At 39.5% G+C, this 27,556-nt stretch overlaps 1 long non-coding RNA gene across 1 annotated transcript in view; it reads right to left on the minus strand.

The window, feature by feature from the left end:
- Positions 1–426: 426 nt before the first annotated feature.
- The window catches only part of LOC144305881 (uncharacterized), a 79,461-nt gene continuing 52,331 nt past the window's right edge, over positions 427–27,556 (minus strand). Inside the window, exon 3 of the long non-coding RNA XR_013372901.1 lies at positions 427–534. This is a non-coding gene — a long non-coding RNA (uncharacterized LOC144305881). The remainder of the gene's footprint in view (positions 535–27,556) is intronic.

Consider the following 27,556-nt stretch of genomic DNA (forward strand, 5'->3'; position numbering starts at 1 on the left):
CCTTTGCTATATTTTGGACATCCAGCTAGATACTCTACATATATTTAGGTTTTCACAGGAATCCTGAGTAACAATCCTTTCTGTTTTACAGAAGAGCAACAGAAGCTTACCAGAGTTCCCCTAGGTGATAAGTGGCAGGGCCAGGATTCAACCCCTTATGTCTGGCATCAAAATCTCCAAACATAACACTCCACCACTGTCACCTCTGGGGCAGGAGATGGGATGGGGGTCATTAAGTAAAGGTTGGAGAGAAGCCACAGAGGCCCTGAGACCCCAACCAGGACTGCTCACAGGTGTGAGAGAGGGTGGCCCCAAGAGCAGCCCTGTTGATTTCCCACCCAAAGCCCCCCAAAAAGCTGAGTGAAGACAAAAACATGAAGTGAGAAGAGTTTCCTGTAGGGACCCTCATTACTCAGGCAGTGTGTACCTCCAGCATTACAGAGTGAGTCTTCCTGTTCCCAGGTACTCAGGGCCACTTCTCAGAACCTCCTGAATCACTGCCTTATTCTTCAGATGGAGGATGACCCTACACCACTTTCAAAGGAAAAAGAATTTCCACAAATGAATATCAACTTCGAAACAAAACTCTTTGGCGCTATTAACCTCCAAAGGTTGTCATTTAGCTAAACTTCCTTTCATTTTTTTTTTTTATCCCAAAATCTCCACTCAAGAGGTACTCTTCCTAATTAAAACCATTGTCAGAGACCACAAACTTTTCATAATGGTTTCTAAACCTGTAACACCATGGTGTATGTCTGTGTATTATTTCTGAAGCATAGCAAAGAGACCAAATTCTTTTCTTATATTGTGAAAGGTTTTAAATAACAAGAGTATTATGTTTACTACTGCACTGTGCACAGAGCCAACACATAAAATCCATGGTCTGTGGGAAGTAGCCCATGCTGTATCTTAAAAATGTAAACCTGTGTATGTATGTGTATGCACATGTTCAACCTTATATCACTTCCAAATGAAGGAGTTATTAGTAATGCCTTTCAACGTGTGTTCTGGGTCTCTCCTGCATTAGAGTGACAGCTGAGTGTGTGCAGGGGTGCCTGGGTGACTTGGTTGGGCATCCAATTCTTGATTTCAGCTCAGGTTGTGATCTCAGGGCCACAGGATCGAGCCCCACATCCAGATCTGGGGCTCAGCATGGAGTCTGCTTGTCCCTCTCCCTCGGCTCCTCCTTCCGCCTCCCTCTATCTCTAAAATAAATAAATTAAACCTTAAACAAACAAAGAATGACACCTGAGTGCTTGTTAAACATGCAAATTCCTGACCTCCACCACAAAAAAAAAAAAAGATTGCATTAGAGTCTCTGGGGTAGGGCCTTGGGATCCTCATATTTAACAAATATTTCCAGGTGACTTTTAATTCATGGCAAAACCTGAGAACTGTTGTTATATAGTATAGTGCAGTATTTTAGAACATCGACGTTGAAATCAGATCTTGGTTTAAAGCTCAGTTGTCCCATCTATTGAATGATGATAATCATTCCTACCCCCAAACCTGTTGTTGGGATTAAGAGATGAAGCATGAGAAGCAAACCTGGGGTGATGAAAATTTAAGTTTCAGAGGCTCCCTTCTCTCCCTTCCTGAGAGGATCCTCTATGTTGCTGCCTGGCTCCTGGCTGAACTGAGGAGGAGGGAAAGGAAAAAAATCTGTAAAGTGGGAGAAGAATGGAAAGAGTGAGTCAGTGGGCTGAAAGTTGGGTGCAAGGCAAGGAGGACTAGGAGACAGAGACAGATTGAGGCAAAGTGGAGCCTGGGGAGAGAAACAGTAAAAGATCTTTAGACATCCTTTCAGTGTGTTAGATCCTAAAATTCCCCCTTTGCAACTTTTTCAAGAAGAGTTTTCAAAACGAAATATATTTTTTCAAAGCATTTAGGAGTCAGGTTTCAATTTCTTTTAGATGCATTACCATTCAGAGACAAACACAAATCCTGCAAGGTTCAGATTAAGTAGATGCTGGATTTGATTAGATAGATAGACACATGGCCTGGTGAATAAGTGCCCACTTATCAAAATACCTGAATTATCCCGAAATAATGCAATCATCCCACCTGTCTTTCTAATTTTATGCCCTATGCCTACGTTCCTTAAAAGCTTGCTCCTACCCCAACCTGCCCTAAATTTCCACTGCCTAGTTTTCTCTTTATTTTTCTTGCCTATCTTCGCATGTGTCTTTTACTGGCTTGTTTCTCCTTTCCCTTTTCTAAGACTCATTTTCTTCTTGCCCCTTCACATGACTTTCCCTTCTATACCACCACCTCCTGGGGCAGCCTCTCTCTGTAAGCTCCTAGCTCGGATCCTGGGATCCAAGCTTAAAGCAGCATGTCAAGGAAGTCTACAAGCTGGCTTTCTGCCTTCAGGTACCCACCGGAACTGGAGTGCAGCAGTGTATCCGGTATTTAAGAGGGAGCTGGAAGTGATAACCAGAGACACGGCCTTGTGAGAAGGAGCTGGCCTGATCTCACCGGCTTTGAAGATGGAAGAAGGGGATTAGAGCAAGGAATTAGGGCAGCCTCCAGAAGCTGGAAAAGGCAAGAAATTAGACTCTTCCTAAAGCCCCCATAAAGGGATATGCCTTGATGACATCTTGGTCTTAGCCTGGAGAGATCTGTGTATGACTTCTGATCTATGGAACTGTAAGATACTAATTGCTTGTTGTTTTAAACCACTAAGTTTGTGGTAATTTGTCACAGAAGCAGTAGAAAACTAATACATTTTGTCTTGGGAGGCTCTTTGGGAAAAACCCAAATTTAAGATGGTAATTGCTTTTCTTATTGTTCTTGGGGTGTTCAGTCCCACTTTCCCTGATAGATCATGGCATAAATGCTTGGTGGATATGACTGCCAAAACAATGTAGAAAATTGAACTAATTTGGAATGATGTCTGGCTAATTACATTAAACCTCTGTCTCTTTGGCAGAGGAGCCCTTACCTTGGAGCGCCAGAGAAGTCTCACTAGGGTAACAGTTTTAATTAGTCCAGCTCTATCTCATATCCCGTGCCTGGTTCTACATCTGTTGATATTTCTCATTTAAAATATGAAATAACCAAAACATTCCAGTATTAAGAAATAATTGTTAGAGACACTGGTGGGTTTAGCTATTACCTGGATGCAAATAGTTTCATATTTTACTGTAAAGGAAATGATTTCTAGCATTAGAAATAATGTAGTATTTCTTCAGATCTCCTAATGCAGCACTCCTTTAAAGTGAAAGCTCTGGAAATAAACGACCATAACCTTCGTATTTATTTATTTTTTAAATCCTCAAAGTATTGGCCCATCTCATCTTCTTAGTCAAAGCTTGCTTCCTGGTTTTGCCCTGCTAATGACCTCAACTCTCTCTTGATGCTTTAGGACCTAGAGCTCTTTGATTAATCATTCTCTGTGTTAATATCAAACAGCTCTTGCATTCTTCAAACAGATTGCTGCTTCTGTTAAATAATGCCCTAAATATACAAAGCAGATAAATGATGACCATTGAGCCAATGGGAACAGAACTGAGCTCCAAGACCGCGTTGCAATTATAATGAAAAGACACATAACTGATGAACTCCATATCTGAACTTAAAATGATTTGTGAAGCATAAGATCAAGAGGAGTACAGACTGAGGTCTTAAGTTAGAGTTGCAATGATGAAGTATAGACAGGGGGTTAGAAAGCGTTTTAAAATTGCTTGATGTGCATGTATGTGTGTGCTGATGTGTATTTTTTTTCTTTGAAATGGTTAAATGCTTCAAGGAGTAGACCCTTTTGGGGGGCAAAGGCCCAGAATGATATGCATCAGGGTTTTATTTCATTTCAGCTCTTGCTTATTCTAATTTATGAGGTGTGGAGAATATTAGTTTTTAGGATGATTTAATATTTTATGTTGTAAGTGATCTTCTGCAGTCAGTTTGTTAATTAGATACTGCAGACAGGCTGTTTAATATTGTGTGTTGACTCTGCAGGAAAAAAGGAGGAGAGAATATTTCTGATAGGCAAAAAGAATCCAAGGCACATGATCAAAGTTCTCTTACAGACCATGTGTTAGAGGTGCTTTGCTGTAGAACAAATTGTATTTTGCCCTTAGAAAGACTCCCTGAGAGTGCTGGAGATAATTGGAGCCCTCTCCTGTTTTGTTCCTTTAGAAGGTTTTCTGGAGTCAGGCAGGAAAAGAAGACAAGAACCTGAGCTTTTTATTTAAATAAAAAAAAGAGATGTCTGGGGGAATTAGAATACTTTGGAAGTCTAGAATCCACTGAAATGGATTATCTTATTTTGGTTTCCTGGAAGAACACAGTTTAAAGGAGCAGCTTCATGTTGTTATTTCCTATTGGGCCTGTCCTCAACACCAATACCTCCTAAATAAAAATAATGTGGTCTACTGGTATATTAGTTATGTATTTAGCTTTTAATTTGGATAATCTGGGAGTGGGGAAAAAACTGACATTGAAAATATAGAGGTGATCTCTTCTACCCCTGCTACAGGAAGAGGCTTGTTGGCTGGCTTCTTTGGTTGGTGTCTACTGTATGGGGTGGCTTTCCCAAAACTTTACAAGAGCAAGGAAACTCACCAACAATAGGATTTATCGCTCAATTCCATTACTTGTACCTTATTTTTGCTTTATATAAAGTGAGTATGTACAAGTCCAATGAGCTATTGTTAGTGAGTATTCAAAATATGTTGTTAAATCAAAAGAGTGATAATTTGGGTAGTTCATGTTAAGATGCAGTTCAGGTACATGAAACTGAAGACTAGTCTCTTTCCAGGATAAAACCCCTGCCATAAGAGTTCAACTTTCATAAGTAACTCAACAATAACAATTATTTTATGACATGTTGTAAGGCTTTAAAGAGGTTTTGATTCATGCTTTGTAAGAAAAAAATGGCCACACATAGTACGAATGAGAGTTAAAAATATTTCTCAAATACAAACAAAAACATGTAAACTTATAACCACCATTAAAACTGATTTGGTTTAATTTGTATTTTTTGCCTTTTTAGTTTTTTAATTTTTTGCCTTTTGTCTTATTCCAGCTATGATATCTGAATATTGAACTTATCGTCTTGCTTTTCTAGAGCTGTAGATACTGGTCTTAGTGTATAATAAGTAAGAAATTATTTTTCACATAAAATAGCACTTTCCGAAGGCAAGATAACATTTGTTGCTATATCATTTGGATTTTATATGCCTGATGTAAATCTAATTTCAGAACTGTTGAGGGCAGCCCAGGTGGCTCAGCAGTTTAGCACCACCTTCAGTCCAGGGCCTGATCCTGGAGACCCGGCATCGAGTCCCATGTTGGGCTCCCTGCATGGAGCCTGCTTCTCCCTCTGCCTCTCTCTCTCTCATGAATAAATAAATAAAATATTTTTAAACCTGTTGAAACTGTGGAACTGATATATGTATAAATATAATGACATAAAAATTAAAATTATGTAATTTACATATCCATAGTTTTGTTAATTCCATAATTTCAGCCATATAGTGTGTGTGTGTGTGGTGATGGGCTTTGATTTTGATTTGCTGGCACTCACTCTCACCATAATTATATAGTCTTTAACTTAAAACATGAACTTTCCTGGGCACCTGGGTGGCTCAGTGACAGAGTGCCTGCCTTTGATTCAGGTCATAATGATTCCTGGGTCCTGGGATCTAGTCCTGCATGGGGCTCCCCGTGAGCAGCCTGTTTCTCCCTCTGCCTATGTTTCTGCCTCTCTCTGGGTCTCTCATGAATAAATAAATTTAAAAAGGAATGAACTTTCCTTCTATAAAAACTTATCTTTTGAGATAGTTTCCTCCAGTCATCTTATGATATGTCAGCATAGATGCACTTTTTTACTCTTCTAAGAGTTCACTCAGAAGTGAGAAAAATAAGCACAACTAAAAAACGGGTATTTAGTGAGTTACTCTAGAAAGAAGGAAGACTAGACACTAGACATATCTATAATCAAGATTCTCTCACAACAAAGAACATTCCAGCCTCCTTATTGGAAGTAATGTGTAAGAAATAAATATTTAATTTGCAGAGTTAAGTGCTGTTGACCAGTGCTACTGTTAGAACCTTCATGATGCACCCTTAAGTATCAATTGCAACTTTACCTACAGAACAGCTTTATACATTCAATAGACAAAATACATGAATAAAAGGTTGTCTTGATCCTTCAGAGAAAAACATTCTGTTCTCTTGACATGGGATTTTTTTAAACCTCAAGGCACTGTTCCGATTAGTTATAATATACTGATCTAGCATCACTCTATGGAAATGTATCATGTACTTGAAATATATATTTAGTATGATAATACCGTTAACCAAGCATAGCTCTAAAGATGGTATCTTCTTTATTTCCTTTTCTATCTGCTGTTTAATTTCATTATGATTTCTAAAAATTCTCTGGTAGTGTACAGCTGCTCCACTCTTAATAGCCTTGAAATAGAAACGTGTTACTTTGCTTAGTGAGAGACATCTGCATATTGTAGAAAAAATCATTTTGATGTGATTAATACAGGAAGATGCTTATTCGTATTTTTAATGCATGTTGTTTAAACTCAAATATGTTTGCCTTCCAGTCATTTTTAGATATGTTATTCGCATCTATGATTTAAATGTGTGATGCTTTCAGGATCTACAGAAAAAAAGAACTCGAATGTTTGCCAGCCCATCCAATACCTCCTGCTGCTAGTTGGCTGGGGCTTTTTGAATGTCACAAACAGAGCTTTTGATATGGTACCCATGGGGCTCTTTATCCAGGATGATGTAAATAACTACTCCCAACATTTGGTCCTTCTACCATCTTTGATCATGTCATCTTAAAATTTGCCCTTGCAATAAGCAAGTCTTTACTTTCACATTAGAAGAACTCATCCTATATTTGAAAATGTCAAAGTCTATAAGCCCTAGGAGGGCAATAGGACAGGTTCAAAAGTTTGCAGATAGATGGATTATTACAAGCTTAGAAATTACAAGGAGAAAATGCATCCATGCCTTCTCTCATTCCCTCATAGTCTTGCAAATCTCTTGCTACATCATAAATCTATGTCCCTGCTGCCGTTCTCTAGCCATTTCACAAGTGGTCAGTCTCGGCCTCAGATTTACATCCAGAGCCCTGGAACTGACCTCATTGGAGGGCACGATTTATGTGGTGGAGCCAGTGACAGAGTGGAATACATACAGTCCAGCCCTCTTGTCATGCAGCCGAGATGCTCTCATCAGACTGCTCCTGCTTGCCATTCACGGCATATCAGTGCTTAAAGGGACCTTGGAGTGCATATACTTCAGCTCCTTAAGCATCTAAAGATGAAAACTCAAGTGAAGTTATTTTCTTAAAGCTTACACATTGATGAGAACTTTCTCTTTTTACTCATCTGGAATGCCTGCCTGGTAATCTCTTTCCCAGGGAGTAGCCTAACCTCCTGCCATAACCTGGACCCCAGAAGCACTGACTATAGAGAACTTAAACCCTAAGGATTGATATACCAAGAGAGCAAAACTCTGCCTTTCTTGCCCATTTGCTCCTGAAGCCATAAGAGAGTCTACGGGGGATCTGTGACATGACTAGGAAACCCAGGAGAAGTTTTTTTCTGTCTAGTAAGGCAACCCAACAGATATGACCAGTGGGCCAGTAAGATGTTCAAGTAAGATGTTTTTTAATCTCCATTCAAGTCAACAACAAGCATTCCTGAATTTGGTATAGGTTAAAAATGGCATTTCAAACTAGGGGAGAAGATGGAGTATTTAATAAATGGTGTTGGGACAGAAAGGGTAGGCATCTGGAAAAAATAAATAGATCTTTACCTCCCATTCTATGCAGTGATAAATTGCAATGGATCAGAGACTTAGATGTTAGAAATAAAACCATAAAATTACTAAAAGAAACTAGAAAGATTTTAATCTTTGCAAAGGAAAGATTTTTTTAACTGATTCAATATCCAGGAGCTATAAAAGAAAATAAAGATAGATCTGAATACATAAAAAGATTTTACACGACAAACACGTACACACACACACACACCATCCACGCACCCAGAAGTGTCAAAATATTCTCAAAAACCCCACAAACTAGGAAAAAAACATTTGCAAAGAATTAATTTCCCAATAGATAAAAAGTTCTTACAAATAGAGAAATAAAAGCCCAACAAGCTGAATGGAAAAACTGGGCAAAAGATATAAACCTCTTTCACAGAAGATGAAATATGAATGGCTCTAAAACATTTGGAAATATGTTGAACTTCACTCATAATAAAAGATATGCAAATTAGAACTACATTGAGATACCATTTTTCTCTTATCGAGTTGGCAAAAATCCAAAAGTTTGGTAACACACTCAATTGGTGAGGCTGTAAGAAACAGGCCCTCTCATACGTTGCTCGTGGGAATATATGTTAGCATAACCCCATATGGAGAGCAATTTAGCAAAATCCATCAAAATTACAAATGCATATATCTTTTGCCCCAGCACTTTCATTTCTGGAAATTTATGTTACAAATGCACTTGCAAATGAATGAAAGGACATCTGTTTAAGATATTTATCACAGTATTGTTTTTAAGAGCAAAAAATTGAAATAACCTAAATTGTTAAATCCAGTAAACTGTTTACATAAGCCAATTAAATAAATCATGACACATTCATACAACAGAATACAGTGAAACAACAAAAAGAAGAGTGAGCTGACTACATAACATGGCATGGATTCTTGAGACCTTATTGAATGAAAGAAGCAAAATGTAAAAAAGTATGTCATGGGGTGCCTGGGTGGCTCAGTTGGTTGAGCATGGGACTCTCAATTTCTGCTCAGGTCATGATTTCAGGGTCATGGGATCAAGCCATACATCGGCTCCAGCTCTCTCAGCATGGAGTCTGCTTGTCCTTCTTCCTCCACCTCCCCCATTCATACTCTCTATCTAAAATAAATAAATAAAATCTTTTTAAAAAAGTGTTTAAAGATAAGCTGCATTTGATATTAAAAAGGAGAAATAACTTGAATTTATATTTGTTATTATACATAGGAGAACTGGACAAATTGGCAAGAAGCTAAATATAGTGATTACTAGTAAGAGGTGGGCATTGGACCTGGGAACATGGGGTACAGGAGTGGAAAGACTTCTGTTTATCTTTAAGCATATTTTTAGAACCATTCCAATATATGACCTTTTCTAAAATTAGAAAATTTTAAATCAGGGGCACCTGGGTGGCTCATTCAGTTGAGCAACAACTCTTAGTTTTAGCTCAGGTCATGACTCAGGGTCCTGAGATCAAGCCCCACAACCAGCTTGTACTGGCCGTGGAGCCTGCTTAGGATTCTCTCTTCTCTGTGCCTCTCCCTTCCCCAGCTCATGCTGTCTCTTAAAAAAAAAAAAAAAAAAAAAAAGAAAAAGAAAAAGAAAGAAATTTTTAAGTCAAAGAAAAAAAATAGAGTGAGTCTTCCATTTGACTCTAAGAATGCTAGCAAGTCTCTATCTTAGCATAAAGGTGAGACTTCCAGATTAGCATGGGGTGCCCACAGTCTTTATCTACTCATTTGCCCTTCTTTCCTTTTTCCACTTAACAAATATGTATTTACAATCTGCTGTGTGACAGATTCTCTACTAGACCCTGAAGGTGCATGGAGAATAGGACCCACTAGGTCTTTGCTTCACAGACTCTACAGTCTAATCTAGGGTCCCTTTCATTTGGAGTCTGGGGTCTCCAATCAGCATGTAAGGACTCTAGGATCCATGTCAACAAGTTTCATTTTATTATGATATCATGTTAACTTAGCATATTAAATCTCTATTGGTACAGAGTTCAAAAATTTAATATCCTTGATTTTTATGAGCAAACAAGTTGTGTACAGGCTAGAGGCAATTTTGGTTTCTCTCAATGGCACCTCTTTGTAGAATTCCACGATATTTTTTATTGTGTATAATACAATATAATTTGAAACCCTGTTCCAAATATGGCCCCTGCTTATGCTTATCCAGGGTTGTAACAATTTCCTGTGATTTATATTATTGCCTTTTTATTAGTGCTCTAGAATTATACAGTGTATCACTACACTCTTTTCCTTTCTGTTTTTCTTCTTAGTTTTATCGGTTTACATTCCATTATGATTCATTTTTCAAGCCAGATATGTGTTCCTGGTGTTCCTACTAGTGCCTTGAGTAGCATTCCTCAGCCTTGTTACCCCATTTCAGGTAGATGAGAGCTGATGCTAGAGCTCTTTCAGCTCAGTACATGTTTGTTCCTGAACGTGTATACTTCTGTAATCATGTCAACATATTTCAGGGCTGGGCCCATTTGGTTCATGAAACAAACCAATCTGTCTAATCGAACTTTCAGAAATGATTGAAGAGTTCTCTGGTTTGCGCTATCCAGTATGGTAAACAGTAATCACTTGTGGATATTGAGAACTTGAAATGTGACTGGAGCAACTGAAAAATTGAATTTTTTTTTTTTTTTTTTTTTTTTATGATAGTCACACAGAGAGAGAGAGAGGCAGAGACACAGGCAGAGGGAGAAGCAGGCTCCATGCACCGGGAGCCCGACGTGGGATTCGATCCTGGGTCTCCAGGATCGCGCCCTGGGCCAAAGGCAGGCGCCAAACCGCTGCGCCACCCAGGGATCCCGAAAAATTGAATTTTTAAAAATATTTTATTTAAATTCAATTTGCCAACATATAGTATAACACCCAGTGCTCATCCAATCAAGTGCCCTCCCTAGTGCCTGTCACCCAGATACCCCATTCTCCAACCCTACAAATTGTATTTTTAGTTTGATTTTATTTAAATTAATTCAAACTTTATTTTTTTTTTAAAAAATTGTATTTATTTATTCATGAGAGACACAGAGAGATAGAGAGGCAGAGACATAGGCAGAGGAAGAAGCAGGCTCCATGCAGGGAGCCTGATGTGGGACTCAATCCCAGGACTCCAGGATCACACCTTGAGCCGAAGGCAGATGTTTAACCACTGAGCCACCCAGGCATCCCTAACCCAAACTTTAAAAGCTGGCAGAAGGGTAAGACGTGAATGCAAGGTATATGGCCCCACTGAGAGTAACCAGACATCAAAAATGTCCATCAAAGTGGAGAGGTCACAATGATGAGAATCTCTGAGTCTTGGGTAGTCCCATGAGGTGGTGAAGCTTCTTGCTTTGTGAGGAGTAAATCTACACAGATTAGAGACGGTTTCCAGGTAGTCACTAAAACAGAAAACAATGCATTCTTCCCATACTCTGTCATAAAAAGACAGTCAGCAAGCATCAAGGAAGTTTGGTTAGAACTCCAGGCAGGCTTATCAGGGTGAAAGGCTAAATTCCAGACCTTGAATACACATCAGGAACATGGAAGAAAATGTCATCTCTTGGCCCGAGTCCAGTCTATGTTTGAAGGTGATGGATACCCAAAGGACATCATGGATGGCAGACTTAGAAAAGTAAACTTTCATTTGCTGGAAGGAATAGACTCCTAACCCACAGACCACCAGGCACATATTAGCTCAAGACCTGACTACAGTTATGCGGGTGAATGCAAAGTCTTCAGTATCCTTAGGTAGACACGCTCAGGTAAGCAGAAACTGACAAACTGCAGTCTATCCAGTACAGTCTCCTTCATTTGCCCCTCATTACTCTACTCTAGGTGCATACACCACCACCCCACCCCTCCCAGAGCATTCACAGCTCTCCATAGTATGGAACCCACTGCTTTGCTTAATCTTTGTCCCCACCAATCCTCATGCCTATGCTCCAGCCAAACCTGGCTATTCATGCCTCCTTAAATGTGCCTGGCCTCTCCCACATCATGCCCTCACTTAAGCCATTGCCAGAAATGCTCTCCTGCAGCATCATCATCTGTCAAAACCATCGACCTTCATGGCTCATTTCAGGCCTGGCATTCCCTGAATTCTCTTCCCCGGGCCCCCCACTATGTGTACTCATTCCCCCCATGGAGCCTTGAGGCACCTGGTTTGTGCCACTGTTTGGCACTTGTTCCACTCCTCCTTATGTTGAGGGCATTAATGAACTTGTCTGATCTTGTCTCCTATTTTGTGAGCAGTTTTAGGATGGGGCCTGTGTCACCCACTCTGTATGCTTGATAGTGCTTGACACAGGGTCGGTCTCCAAGAATTATTTTCTTTGAACTGGACTTAGGGCAGTTTCACATATAGGAATTTCAGCTATAGTCAATCAAAAAGAAATCTTTTGCTCTAGAAAGTAAGAGAGCCCGTGCAATTCTGTAAAGCGCATTTTTGCAGAGGAAACATTTTTCAAATCAAGAGTAGCAAACTAGGGAACTAGAGGTCACACGTGCACTGTATACATATTTTGTTTGATATAAATACACCATTTTTAAAAAATTGTCAACATTTAAAATTTGGAGGCTTGCATAAAAGTCCATGCTCCCATTTTTCCTTGGGAAAAAAAAAAATCAGATCTGACATACTGGTCATTCATTTCCCCTCTGGCGATGTGCCAGTCTACCATAGTCCCTGGTTAGCCCACTGACCTTGGATCCTATAAGGACCGACGCTCTTGTTCTTCCTTCCTCACATTGTATGTGAATAGAGTCCATCACCTTTAACAATAATAATGACCCACACATGTCAATTATGAAGCCCATAGTGACTATTATAAATCGTGCAGGTTCTGATGACTTTAATGGTTATTGTTTTGGCTTGCTACTTTCTGTCCCACTCATCAGACTCCTGAGAGTGCAGCATATGTTCAGATAAAAATATGATTTAAATCATTTTTAAGGAGTATAAGGGTGACTCCATGTCCACTGTCACTTATCTGCAAGTGCAATTTTTAGACATTAGAGAATTAGTCAAGAGACTCAGGGTGGCAGGGCAAAAGGCATACTTGTTGAAAGCAGAAGTGGTAGACACTTGAAAAGGAATGAAGAGTGAGACCTATGTGATACTGGATGCTAACATTTCATCTCACATCCATAGCACCTTTTGTGTAAAGATTTCCAAGTAGGTTTCAGGCAGTAATTGAGCCTCACAGCACTTGATGGGAAGGGGAAGTGTTGTCCTCATTTTCTGATGGAAGAAACTGAGGCAGTTTATTCACCATTCTAAGGACTTCTCTGCAAGAGAACTAGTAGTTAAACTTAATTATCTTCATTTCTGGCCTCTTCCCTAATCACTCATTCTTACTCTTTGGTTTCAAGGATAATTTATGTTAGATCAATTTAGACTGACTCTCAGAATCCAATCAATACCATCTGCAACTTGTAGGCCCTCCTTGGCTAAAGATTCATCTTCAGAAAAATGATGGACTAAAGAGCATAAACAGGCAAAATATAAAATCCGCTGGGCCACTCTGACTTATAGGTAAATACCAACATTTCAAAATCCCCATCTTCCCTCTTCATTTCCCATTTCCCTTCCTGTCCACCTCACACACACCCCTACACTACCTGGAGACCCGTGTGAAAGCAGTGTTTTTGTCCAGCTTTTATTTTCATGTTTAATTCTTGAAACATCTGAAAGGAGACTTCTAATTTCCTTGACCCATGAGAAGCATAAGTTTTTAAGAAAAGAAAGACTTTGTCAGCTAGATCCACATTTCAAGTGTCTAGCAAGTGCTTTCAGCTTAGAAAAGAACAATGTGCTACCTTTGACTGTTAAATCCATTACTCTAATCACACTTTAAATGAACCATTTCGAGGTACTGATTTATATACTGTCTTTGCAAACACAGTATTTCTAGAGTGCAGGTATTCGTCGTATTTTGAGTAGGATTTGGTCATTACGTATTCTTTTTAGTAATCATAATGATTAAAAATCACTTCTCCCAAAACATCATCTTTCCAAGGTCATCTCCCTGATGACGTAACAAAAAAAAAAAATGAGTGGAGAACTTGGGACTTAAATTCTAAATTATATGCTGCCTTACCAAGTTCATGAACTAACCTTTTGCCTCTGGAAAGATGAAATTAAATATCACTCAGATAAAAGTAATTTAAAAGTTCTCTCCTATGGATTTTTTGAATAAAGGAAACAAAGTGAATATACAGGTCTACCTAGAAATTCCTGTTGCAGGAAAAAATATACAAACAACATTTAGCAAGTGTTTCACATCCCTGGAGCAAGACTTTAATATGAGCAGATGACCTTTTTTTTTTCCAACTTTAATTTCTGATGCTCCAAGTCAGCGGTAGGGGAGCAAAATCAAAGTTGCACCAGCTTGAGCCTACAAAGATTGTCAGCCATCGTGTCATTTCCCCACAGTCTGGACAACATTCATCCTCAGCTTCAGCCATTTCTTAGTTGCCCCATCAGAGACCTTGGCCTCTGCTGGCTGTTCCTTCCCCAGCGCATCCCTTTTACTACCATTTGATCATCAGCTTGTTCTCTCTGTCATCTCTTCTTATAGCCAGGTGACCTGCCCTGGATCATTTCATGTTCTGTATTTTTCTAAATTACATTGTTCTTTGGAGTCTGTTGCCCAAATGAAAGAGTTACATATTCTTTCTCTGTTAGTTACTCAAAGTATCAATCATCCTGTAACCACCTGTACTACCGTTAACCTTCTTCCTGTCTTCCAAATCAAAACCCATTTCTCACTTCCATATGTCAACACCAGCCACATGCATTGATTAAATGTCTTTCATTTGAAAGCACACAGTCCTGCTATCCTTGCCTATGTTTGAATGCCTCCCATATGCTCTCCACACAAGCCTAATTCTTCTGTTCTCTTCCTCTGGAAAGTCATTCTTCATTGTAATAAGTTGCCCAAAGTAAATGTATTCATCATCTTTTTCTCTGACAACCATGTTTCTCCACTACGGGAAATTAAACACTGCAACATATGGCCTGAGCAGCAAACTTTAGTGCTTGTTCGCTCAATTGTTTTAACACATTGCCGCCTTCACATAATATTCTGTTTGCCACTAGCATGTCAGGCTTCCACTTGACATATGCATTAGACATGTTAATGGCAAGACAGAAACCAACCGAAGCTGACAATATGACGAAAGAAGGGTAAGTGCCTATTAATTACTAAAATTCACTTTTTCCCACTATTTAGCAGGGGGAAAAAAAACAAATTAATGTCTCCAGAACATACCACCACATTAGCCTGCTGTGGTGCCATCTGACAGATTTTTTAAACCCTAAATACTTAGGAAGAGCTTTGTGTAGATTCAGCAAGGCGTTCTCCCCGTTATCATGGGCTCTATCTGTCTGCTCTTTGTGCTTTTCTAGTCAACCACTTACACAACTAGAAAGGCTGCAGTTCCTAAATTCTTTATATGGTCATCTGAACACCACCGGTACATGCTCAAGGTTCTTCTATTATTTATACATATAAACCCCTCTGGAAGTATACATTTTTTTAAGATTTTATTTATTCACTTGAGAGAGAGAGAGAGAGAGAGAACGCAAATAGGGGAAGGGACAGATGGAGAGGGAAAGAGAGAATCTCAAGCAGACCCTGTGCTCAGCATAGAGACCGATATGGGGCTCTCATGATCTCAGGATCATGGTACTGAACCAAAATCAAGAGCCAGATGCTTAACTCATTGAGCCACCCAGATGCCCCTGGAAGTATATTCTAAAGCTACACATTTACTGAAAAAGAATACAGCTTTCTTCTAGGTCACTACTTCATAGATGACATTAATTGTTTATGAATCTTTAGGGTTCTATAGGAGTTTACAGATTTTGAATTCAGTTAATCTTTCAGTTAATTCATTTTCTTCTTATCAGAATTGATAAGAAGTTATCATTTATTTAAAAGTCTTTGTTTTCCAGATCTTTATTTTTTTTATTAATAGACATTTTCAGGGCATATACTTAGGACTTAACCATGACCCTAAACAATAAAAAAGTTTAAAAGTTTTCCAGTGGAAACCATATTGAATTTTCTCTTATATAAACAAATTAGAGCTATATTTGAGTCATTGGTTTTACTTGATGCTGGAGGACATCCAACAGCTATAGTTTCCTAGAATTTCTGAGTCTGATTAGTCTCTATGACATTTTCTAAGACCTTAGAAGTCCATGGCTTCTAGGGCATTTCTTCTATCAATAGCAGTGTCATCCTGAACTCAGTGTCAGCCAATAGTTACCCAAAGCTTAATTGAAAGAAACAATTTATGGATGTCCACCCATAACTCTGACCCTCTAAAAATCTATCTTGAGATTAAGCTAGATAGCAGAGAGCTATGTCCCTGGACCTCATCAAATTGGTCCTCTGTAGAATTGCTTTTGCATTGACTTAAATGTCACACCCTATACTGAGGGATATTGCCAGAAGCAGTCCTGTGAAACCCATTGTATTTTCTAGAAGGATGTTGTTGAAAGTATTACCAACTACGCTACAAAGTGTCTTCTCAGTGAGGATCTACCTGACAAGTTTTTTCAGGCTTCGGTATCAGAAGGAGTTGGGCCATATATATGTCAGCACCCAGCTTTACCTTACAAAGAGCAGGTACATTGGGTTCTGGTTCATAGAGTGACTATTAGAATGCTTAGATCAAGATCGTAACTTCTAATTTTGCACTCTGGCCTCTTTGATGTAGTTTCTTTTTTGTTTTTTTGTTTTTTTGTTTTTTTTTTTTTGTAACTCCCCTTATTTTCCCATTGCTGATTTTCTTTTTAACTGAACATTATAATACACACACATATATATTGTCCAGTAGCCTTATAATCTTCTGAAGGTAAAAAATACATATGTCAATATATGCCTAAAATAGATTTTAGGAAGTATACATTTGTGCTGTTCTTATAAATATGTTTATAAGTCTGTCTACTCTTTTAACACATTTCAAAACTTACCATCTAGCAGGAAAAAAGGTACCAGGTGCCTATAGTTAGTATGTATGACACCACACAACATTAATATGAGAATTTTTTCTATAGAGAAAATATAGTTCATCCCTGGAAAAGAAAAGCTAAACGTGAAATATAGGAATGCATGCCTATAATGCATTTATAGGTCCACTCAAACAATTGTATGTAAAAATACACTTAAGACTTAGGCAGCTACTGAGAAAAAAAGCAGGAAAGTAACTTCAGGCCATCTTGCTCTAGGATCCCATGACAATAGTAATATTGTTCATATTCCCAGAGTAAATACTTATGCATATCAAGAAATTTTTATACCCTCAAAATACAGATTCATTCCATAAACATGTACAACAATGCATTAGGTACAAGGGATACTGGGATGAATGAGACATAGTTCACTGCAATAAAAAATATGGAAATCTCTAGGATATGCCTAGAGAAAAGCATCCTGCAGTGTTTCCTGAATCTGTGAGACATAGATATTGAAGTATAACAGGGCATTCTAAATATCATAGCTCAATGTAGCCTTTTGTAGTTATAATGCAAATATTGAGTGACTCAGTGGAACACATCTTGCTGGATGAGGAACATGTTCCTGGGATAAAGTGTTCCTGGGAGCACTGGAAACTGCTCCTTCTCATGACTGCCATGAGCGAATGGCTGAATAATTCACTAAATGGCATTCCTGTGACCACAAATGTTAATACTACCACAGAGTGGAAATCATCACTGTCATTTTCTTCCTTTTTTGTCTAAATCTTTATAGCATCTTTTTTCTTTTTTTTCTTTTACAGAGAAGTGGTGGTGGTGGGGTCTGAGTTAGAGAGCAAGAGAGAGAATCTTAAGCAGGCTCCATGCCTAGTGCAGAATCCGACAGGGGGCCCGATGAGGGGCTTGATCCCAAGACCCTGAGATCAAGACCTGAGCCAAAATCAAGAGTTAGACACTCAACCAACTGAGCCACCCAGGCACCCCTTTAAAACAGCTTTTTTTTAAAATTTTTATTTATTTATGATAGTCACAGAGAGAGAGAGGCAGAGACATAGGCAGAGGGAGAAGCAGGCTCCATGCACCGGGAGCCCGACGTGGCATTCGATCCCGGGTCTCCAGGATCGCGCCCTGGGCCAAAGGCAGGCGCTAAACCGCTGCGCCACCCAGGGATCCCTAAAACAGCTTTAAAGTAAGTTTCCAAGTGAAAATTTTCTGATATTGTCATCACATGAGCCTAAGAGAACAGAGGAATTTGTTATGAGCCATGAGAGAGGTCAGAAAAAGTAGACTTCTTTTTGAAAATCATGACTCCAAAGTCATCTATTTGGATTAAAGTACATCCTAAGGATTCCAGGTTAGTATTGGCCACCAAATATCCTTTGTTTATCTCAATATTTAAGTAGAACCCTAGGAAGAAAGTAGCTTATAAAATTACTTGAGTGCGTTGAAAGATCAAAGTCATTGAGTGGAATTGCACTCGGGGCAATCTTCAAACACAGATATAACAACCTCTATGTGGCACACCAATTAGGAGACTCACCTTGAATTAGTAACCAATAGATCAAGGGAGCTCTAATAGCAAACATTGTGATAATCCAATTTTGAGGCCACAAAAGGTCTGGGACTTTTTTGAGAAGTGTGACAAGAATCCATTTGGTTTGTTTTTTGTGGGAGGTTTTTTGTTTTGTTTTGGGGGTTTTTTGCTATATGCAATATGGCCTATGGGGAAGGCTTGGTGCGATAATACTGCACCAGTGGATACAAAATGGATTTCTAAGTCAGGAGGCTGCAAAATACCTTCTAATCACAAAGACTGACTTACTAGCTCTCCTTAGGACAGAGCATTTAAGATCTTAATGTCCTAATACTTCTTACTACAAGAGTGTGAGAACTAGTGTAGGAATCAAATGATTTCTATTGGCGCTTTCTGTTTCTGTTTATCTGGTTTTAGAAACCTGTTTTTACCATTCTATTCCTAATATTGACCAGAAGTAGAGAACGTAGCCCTTTCACCACACTTGTGCAATAAAAAAAATGCTTCCTAATTGTTTCTTTTCTTTGCCCTACCTTGACCTGTTCCAGCTACTCACCAAGATTTATAGTTTTCCTCTCCTCTGGGACCATCATGTGATTTGTTTTAGCTAACAAATATGTACCAGCTCTTTCGTTCTTTTGTTCATGATTGTCTATTTTCTCCTTTGTGACCATATTGGTATAGACTTGTCTCAAGAGCAAAGCAGTCTGGAATGCTGAAGCATCACATGAAGGAGGACAGCTTTCTGGAGAGTTGCCCAGACCCACAGCAGACTTTGCATAAGTTAGAAATAAACCTTTTTGTTGTGTTAAGTTACTGAGAATGTTGGTTGTTTGTTAACCTTAGCGTAAACTACACCATCCTAACACATCCTATTGCTTTCTATCTCTAGGTCTCCTACCCAGTTCCATACATGAAGCACCTAAAGGGCTTAAAGATATTTCCTAAAATAAGTCAATGGAAAGAGAATATAGAAACCAGATTTGGGTTCCAGGTCTTAACTTGCCATCTTACTAGTGAACATAAGCACCGTGTCCTAGCACCATTGTCAGAATCACGGATCTGGTATGATACAAGCTCCTGGGCAAAGCCATCTTTTGCTAATCACCTCATAGTCTGGAAAATATATCCAGTTATTTGCATAGTCAGACAGCCAGTATATATTTAATGTAACCACTGTAGTCCAAAAGTTGTTCTAAAAACTGACAATACAGAAATGAACAAAAGAAACAAGGGTTATGCTTTCATCAAGCTTCTGATCTAGCAGAAGAGAAAACATGTACAGGGACACACAGATATATACACACAGAGTAAACATATTACCTCGTTTCTTTAAGGAAAATAGAGAAGGAAAAAGAATGGTCGGAGTGGACAATACTATTAAATAAGTTGTCTCTGAGGAAATGACATTCAGGCTGGGACGTGAATGACAAGAAAGTTAGCAAAGCAAAAATTTGGAAGAGGCTGAAGGCAGAAAGAATGACGAATGTAAAAGCTCCAATATGGGAATATGGGAATAAGTTTGGCATGTTAGAGAACCCAAAAGAAGGCTGATGTGGCTGTAGCACAGCATGAATGAACGAGGGTGGAAAGAGGTGTGGTCAGAGGGAAATAAAAGAACTAAATTAGATAGGACTTTGAAGGCTCAGTAAACGATTTGAATTTTACTCCCAAATGCAACGAAAAGCCACTGGGGTGTCTTAAACAGGGAGGTGACTTGATATGAGCTACAATTTTAAAAGATCCCTCTAGCTACTGTGTATAGAGTGAATGATGGAGGAAAGGAGTGAAGGTGGAATGGGTAGTTTGGAGGTACTGCGATCCAAGCAGTGGCAGTGAGGAGATATGGTATGTTATTCTGAGATGTATGGCAATGGCTCCCAATTTGTCCTCGGATTATAATCACCTGGGGTAGGGATCATTATTTAGATTAGCCAACCCCAGGCCACACCTCAGATCAATTAGATCACAATCACTGCAGGTAGGACACAGGTGTCAGGTTTTGATGCTCTCCAGGTGCTTCCAACGTGAAGACAAGTTCAGGAACCGATATACAGTATTTTGGAGACAGGTCTGGCAGGACTTACACAGAGACTAATGGAGTGGGGGGATGGAGGTGCAGAAAGAAAAATTAGTGATGGATATTGGTATCATTTACTGAAATTGAGACAATCTAAGTGAGGGATAGGTTTGGGATAGGGATGTTGGAAGAGTCCAGCTTTGGAGATGGACATTTTTGAGATGTCTGTTGGGCATTGTATATATTTTATATTTTTTATTTATACATTTTATATATTTTATATTTTATTTTATATTGTATATATTTTTATATATATATTTTATATATTTTATATATTATATATATATTTGATACCACACAGACGGGAAAGATCAAGACTAGAGATACAAATCTTAGAGAATTTTGTGTAGAATAAGCATTAAAGCCATGAAACAAGATGAAGCCATCTAGTGATGGGTGCAGCTTGAGAAAACAATACTCAAAGGGTTTAGAGCTCACAACAAGCTGTAATCTGAATCTGCTGGTCTCCTTCTTGACTTTGCCTTGATCCCTTGCTCACAGGAGGAGGACTTCCTTTCTGGAACCCATGTGAGCACTGCACTGCCTCTTATTTATTCTCGCTGTTGGTTCAGGTTTTCTCTGCTTTCTAATGCCCTCTAGCTATAGTTTTGAGATCTCTTGGTGTCTGACTCAGCCACTTCCTAGCTACAGGGACCATAACTAACATCTGCTTCACAAAGTCACACATGAAGTACCTAAATGAGAACATCCAATGCCAGGCATTCTGCAGGGCAAACTGAAGAGTGAATAAGTCCGACCTTCCCCAAGTTCGGCACATCTATTACTACAATGCAGCTGCCTTTCTTTTAACACCTACGTACGGGACAGATAGTTCTAAGGTGCACAAAGTTATGTCATGCTAAGTTCCTTGGATTAGGATTTATTTCTTGAGCTTCTAGGATGGTCAAGTTAATGCTGCCATTTTATCACTTTGAATCAATGAAGTCCTAGAGATGAGTTTTTTTTTTTTAAAAAGGTCTAGAAATCAACCTGCCTAAATTTGAGTCCCACTTGAATGTGGGTTACTAGCTTTGTGGCTTCAGACAAGTTCTTTTTATCAAGCCTCAGTTTTCACACTTGGGAAAATAAGAGGATAACTAATTGTACCTAAACAAGCTGATGTAAAACACCTGGGCTAGGTACCTTGCACAGATTAAGCACTCAAATGTTTTCTACTGTCAGTATATACCTGGCTTATGCACAGCCTCTGTCCTCTCTGGGGCCTGGAGAGAATGGATTCTTGGGCTTGTTCTTAAACAGTGGATTGCACTGATCCCTTCCTAGTTCCTTCTCTAGGCCTTAGACTCTTAGTTTTCATAAGAAGCTGCTACCCCAATAGCTCCCAATTCAGCTACAAGTGCAGAGCTTGCTGTGAAGATCTGAACCTGAGCACTCGTCCTCTTTTCCACTCATTGACTTCAGCTCAGCAGCTACATCCATTTCCCATCCCTAAACTAATGAATCCATCAGCTATGGTTTCCCCAGGGCAACTTTCCAGGGTTATTTATTACAACACAATATCTTAAATCATATTTAATCATACATGGAGATGGAAAATCAAATAACTCCCATCTGACAATAAAGGAATCTCTTTCCACATTATGTGTAGCTGTTTAAGGATCTTCTTTGGAAAGCATATTGGACAATATACAAATTGTCCTCAGTAGCTTGAATACTAGTAGAATTAGGAGATGTGTTTAGAGACCTTAGGGGTGGATCATGGAGTTATTTTCTTTAATTGGTTGAAGGATCTAATCTATGGCCTTGAGAGCATATTGAGGATTACATTTTCTACTACACAATGTGTGGCTTCTTTAAAAGTCATTTTGGGGTACCTGGGTGGTTGGTTAAGCATCTGACTCTTGACCTCAGCTCAGGTCTTGATTGTGAGTTCAGGGCCCCACGTAAGAGGGCAGAGGCCTACTTAAATTTTTTTTTCAACTTTTGCATTCTGGGAGGGAAGAGAGAAGAGTGAAAATAAATTTTTAAAGAAATTCAATTAGAGGGAAATGTTATTTCATAATTTTCTACTGGAAAGAGTTCTCAGGATGTGGAATATAATAGGCTTTTGAAGGACATAACAGACCTTTGCAGTTTTCCAGCTGAAAGTTTCTACAATCCTCATCAGTTATAGAGCTAGTCCCAGTGTGGGTCAAATAATCTAAAACTGATTTTCACAATTCTACATCCACTGTGGTTGTGGAAGGCTTGAAGACTTGCCCGCACACCAGTTTTCCCAAGCCCAGACTATGGATCAGAGCATATGGAGATTAGCTACACATGTTCTCCATCAACATAATCATGTTGGTGAGATGGCTGGACCCCATCATATGAGATCTGGTTAATAAAAACTGGTGTGATAAAAATAAACAGTAAAGTGATATTTTGTTTTTCAGCCCAGGCTTTCAATCTGTAAGTGGGAGAGAGCGTCCACAGGGCTCTTTTCCCCTGTAACACACATGCATAACTTTCATTAGCATCAATGAGAGGAACATGTGCACAGGGAGGAAGATTCTGAGACCCCACAGTGAGCCATAAGTGAACATAATTTTGGCAACTTGAGAGCATGGGGCTATTCTGATTACTCTATACTTGGAGGAAATGATAGAACCAAGATTGCTTTGCAGGACTCATTTATACACGTGCACGTATCTATATGATAAACACCCAGGAAGACCTTCATGTAAAATAGAATAGACAAAACAAATGTGCATTGAGGAAAGGAAAGTGTGTGTGTGTGTGTGTGTGTGGTATGTATGCTTTAATACAGTGCAGGATTATGAGCGTATCACATGTACAAAAAGCAAAGAACAATTAACACATTCTAACCCAAATATCTTAGATTCGACCAAGCAGAGGTCAAATTAACAACAGACGTTGTTATACTTGCAACTCCCTCTTATCTATACCAAAGGGAGTAAGTTGGGATACGGGATGCACTTCAGATTCTATCAAAGCTAGGCCCATGGATCATCCAGTAAAGATTTGATCCACTGGGTAGCAGCCCCTGAAAATGGCTAAAGCCTGTCAGATCCCTTCTCTTCTTGCATTTAAGCATGGCAAGCGCTTGCTTTTCATTTGTGTTTTTGCTACGCGATGCTAACCGATAAGGCTACCAACAATTACAGGGTCATGCTGTTATTTTCAAATTAGAAAACACGTCGTGAACAGATTTGACAGCCGTGCTCTATCAAGGAGAAGAAAAATCAGCCCCTGGTTGGAGGACAATGAGTACAGACCTCCATTATTGGAGGCCCTGGCTTGTGGCAGCCTGTAGCTACTTGGTTGATGACAGGAATCTTTACAAGTCCGCAGCCCCTCGAGTTGTAGAATTTGCCCTTCTGCAAAAAGCATTCTGTAGCATTGAGGAGTACAGATGAACTTTTGAAGAGGTTTTTGATCTTGAGCACAATGATCAATCTTGACACAGGTCAAGAATATATATATTTAAAGTTATACATGTATGCCTAAGAGTTTGTTTCTATGTAGGATAATGTATTTCTGACGTGTTGTATTCAGGAGCTGATTCTTAAGATTTCCTTATCTTGTAGTGTTAGTGATTAACACAAGGAAGCATTTTGTGTGCTTTCATTTGTGGTATATGGAAGGAGAAGGGACTGCACTAGGTACCTTACAGACATTATTTCAACTAATCCTTAGAGCCTACCTGTGAGGTGAATGCTAGACCCCTAACAGATGAGGAGACTGAAGTATAAGGGATTGTAACCAACTTGTCCAAGAACACACAGCTGGGGAGGGCCAGATTATGACCAACCACTCGTCCACACATGGTCTTTCAACCCTACTCTGCTGCTTTTCTGAGAGGAAGGATTCTTTCTCCTTGTTTGAGAGGAGGAAAAGTAAATGAAGCCCTCGGAAGTATGAAGGGAAATGAAATGCCCCAACCAAGGAGAGATCCTTTTGCTCTCTCTAGCATTAGTCAGCATGGCTGTGCTGTCTGTGCTCTGCCCAGTAACCCCTCAGGCCTCTTTCTATATTTAAGCCTACCAGCTTCTAGCTGCCAACACCTGTACCTCTTTGTTTGAGGGCTGCCCTCAAGCCAAAGGAGCCTGCTTTGTTCATGTGGATAGCATGAAGTACTTGGAAATTTACATCCTCAGGGGGGTAGCTATTAACCAATGATTGACAGGTGCGGTGGTATAAATACCCGACTGGCTCATCCGTGATCAAGACATACCCTCCGTGTGATCTACACTGACTTCAGCCCCCTGGCTGGATTAAGCCCAAATTCCCTGTGGGATTTGGACTGACAGTATACTGTTTGGCTCCTTTTCCTACCACGTCCCACTTTCCACTTCCCCTGCACTCCCTTATATATAACTGAAGTATAGCAGAGAATCTGGTAGAAAAGAAGACTAACAGGTGACTTCAACTTCACATAATTGAAAATAATTGCTATGATCACAAGAAACACAGTTTTCTCTATTCCAATTTTAATAGACTATCAAAACAAATGAATTACACCATGTTATACACCTGAAACTAATAGGACACTTAATTATACTGGAATTTTAAAAAATAAATATATAAAAACAAACCCCAAAACGAACTACTTGGGAATGAAAATCTCAGCTTGATATAAAGCCTTCTTGACTATAAAGGTGACTGAACACTGAGGCTGTCTCTTTTACCCTTAGAAGATATTTCAAAAGAGAATGGACAGCTGAGATTACTACAAAGCAGTATTATACTGCCACTGACTGGGCTTTACTCTCACATGGATCTGGGTGTGAGTCCTGAATTTTCCATGAGCTGCGTGGTAATCTCTCAGGTATACTCAGTTTCTTCATCTATGAAATGGGAATAAAATGAGACCTATCTCCTCTTGTTTTGAAGCTTCAGGGAGACTTAATGCAGTTAGGTTGCCTAGTATATAGCAAGGCATCCACAAAATGGTAGTCATTAGTACTGATTTTTATATTTCTAGATGCAGATTAACCCTTTGAAATTTTTTTCAGGTCTATAATTATGTAGCTCTTCTTATACCTTTCCCAAAAGCCTGACACTGGAAATGGGATCTGAGTGAATCATTACTGGGAAGAAAAAAGAACCCAGGAGAGCTGGTGAAAGATGCACCATCATCACTTCCTAGGGAGAATGAAGGATCGTATGGATATGTGCATCACCTAAGGCAATTGCCAGCTACTGGTTCTAAATAGAGTATTGCCCTTTCAACTGGGTTTCACAAAAATAAGACCCATTTATTAAGCTCTTACTATGTGCAAAACACTGGCCAAGTGTTATTTATGCTGATTTAATTCTCTCAATAGTCATGGGAAGTAGGCATTATCCTCACTCAGAGAAAGAGACAACAAGCTGGAAGAAGTTAACCTCCTCAAGATCAAGTGGTGGGGCCAGATCCAGACCCAATCCTCCAAGCTTCCAAACCCCCTTACATTTCATTCCATGTAGAATTTCAGGGACTGTGTCTCTGGCAAATTCAAATTCCTCTGCCCCTGAAAGAGCTGGGCTTGTGATGATGGGCTAGACACACGTCAATGTATGAATATGCACTCTACCTCCTAGAGTAACAGTTATTCACCAGAGAAGCATCAGCCTCAACAAGGTCCTTGAAACCAAGAGATAACTCCTACCCAGGGGTGATCTTCAAAACCAAAGTGACACCCAATTTTATCTTCACAGCTCTTAACCGTGGAAGAGTAAACTTGAGCTGGCAAAAGAAGAGCTACCCAGTGTTTCCAAATGCTCTCTTTCGAATCTGTTAAATTGCTTGAGAAGCTCACTAGGAATGAGCCCTACTGGCAGCCACTTTACATTCAGTCCTTTAATTTCTGCAGTCTGCTGGGGGATGCCCTGACAGTCAGACATGGAAATGTTTCAGAGGGCTTTCCAATTTTCCTAGCAGTCCTCCAAGCTAATGAGCCTTGAAAGAAATCCTGAAAGATCCACAGGAGCACTCCAAGAAGAACCCCTCCCAGGCACCCCCTCCCCCCACAAAGAGTGTGTGCACACCAGGGCCAGCAAGCAGGGTGAGGGGACAGCCAGATGCCTCTGTCATAGAGACGGGTACCATGAATGACTTCCGCTTTCACCTCCTGCTGAAACCCTGAAAAACGGGTGTGAGAGTGACCGCTTGCTCTTCTTGAGTACAGAGGCTGGGGAGAGGCCAGGCATTTCTCCCACTTTTTTTAGATCAGCAATTCCCACAGGACTCCCTGTGAGCCTAATGCAATTTGTGCTAAAGAGGAAATGATTCTTGTGAGAGAAGCTATATTCCATTCAACTGTTATTTGACTAAAAATGGGGGGTAGGGGGGAGATTGAAGGGAAGTAAAGTCTGGATTTGCCCTGAGTGTAAGGGGCAGCATTTTTAGTCTTGCCATTAAGACAAAGAACTAGTATTAAGACAAGTATAGTCAGACTCCCTGCCCCGTGTTCCCCTGTCAGGAATCCATTCTTTTTTATTATGCCATATGCGTAGCTTGAGGTTATATTGGAATGCATAAATCTCTTGTGAGCCACAAAACGTTAAGCTGCCGTTGTCCTCATAATTTCATTATCTGTTTCTGCCCTAAAACGTTTAACACTAATTGAACACCCGAGGTTTTCCTGTGAAGTTTATTTTCTGAACATTATTGAAGTGCTGTTGATAAAAGTCAGAATTTATGGAGTCAGCACTCCTTAAAATGCCATGATAAATTTGAGCAGGAGTATTTTTTTAGAGCAGGAATATTTTTATGAATTTGCCTGAAATTTCAAAGTCTTTCAATCATTCTATGTTATAAAGCTGTCTAGTTCAAAGAGTGTTTTCCAAGAACCCAATTACTTCTACTGAACCCAACCTGTTCATCTACAGGTTCAGCGTGGACATACTTGGGTATCAGATTTATCTTACATTTCGGGTTGTCTCTTGATGTTAATTTTGTTCCTGATTAAAAATACTTCTTCCCCACCACCTACAGCCTCCATGCTCCGATTCAGGCTGCACTGAAGGATGTAAATATTGGCAGTCATCCCACTAATGGCAGTTCGTTCTTTTTCTCTGAAAGAAACGTATTTGCAGGACTCAAAGCTATCAAGCATTCTTTAGTCCTTTAAGGAAACTGTTCCCTGTAAGTTAAAAAAAAAAAAAATCGTAATAAAGAGAAGCCCACGTTAAAGCGGTGTCGTAGATACTGTTTGCATTTCAATTAATTTCA

This window comes from Canis aureus, chromosome 36, assembly GCF_053574225.1.
Source record: "Canis aureus isolate CA01 chromosome 36, VMU_Caureus_v.1.0, whole genome shotgun sequence".
Classification (NCBI taxonomy): Eukaryota; Metazoa; Chordata; class Mammalia; order Carnivora; family Canidae; genus Canis; species Canis aureus.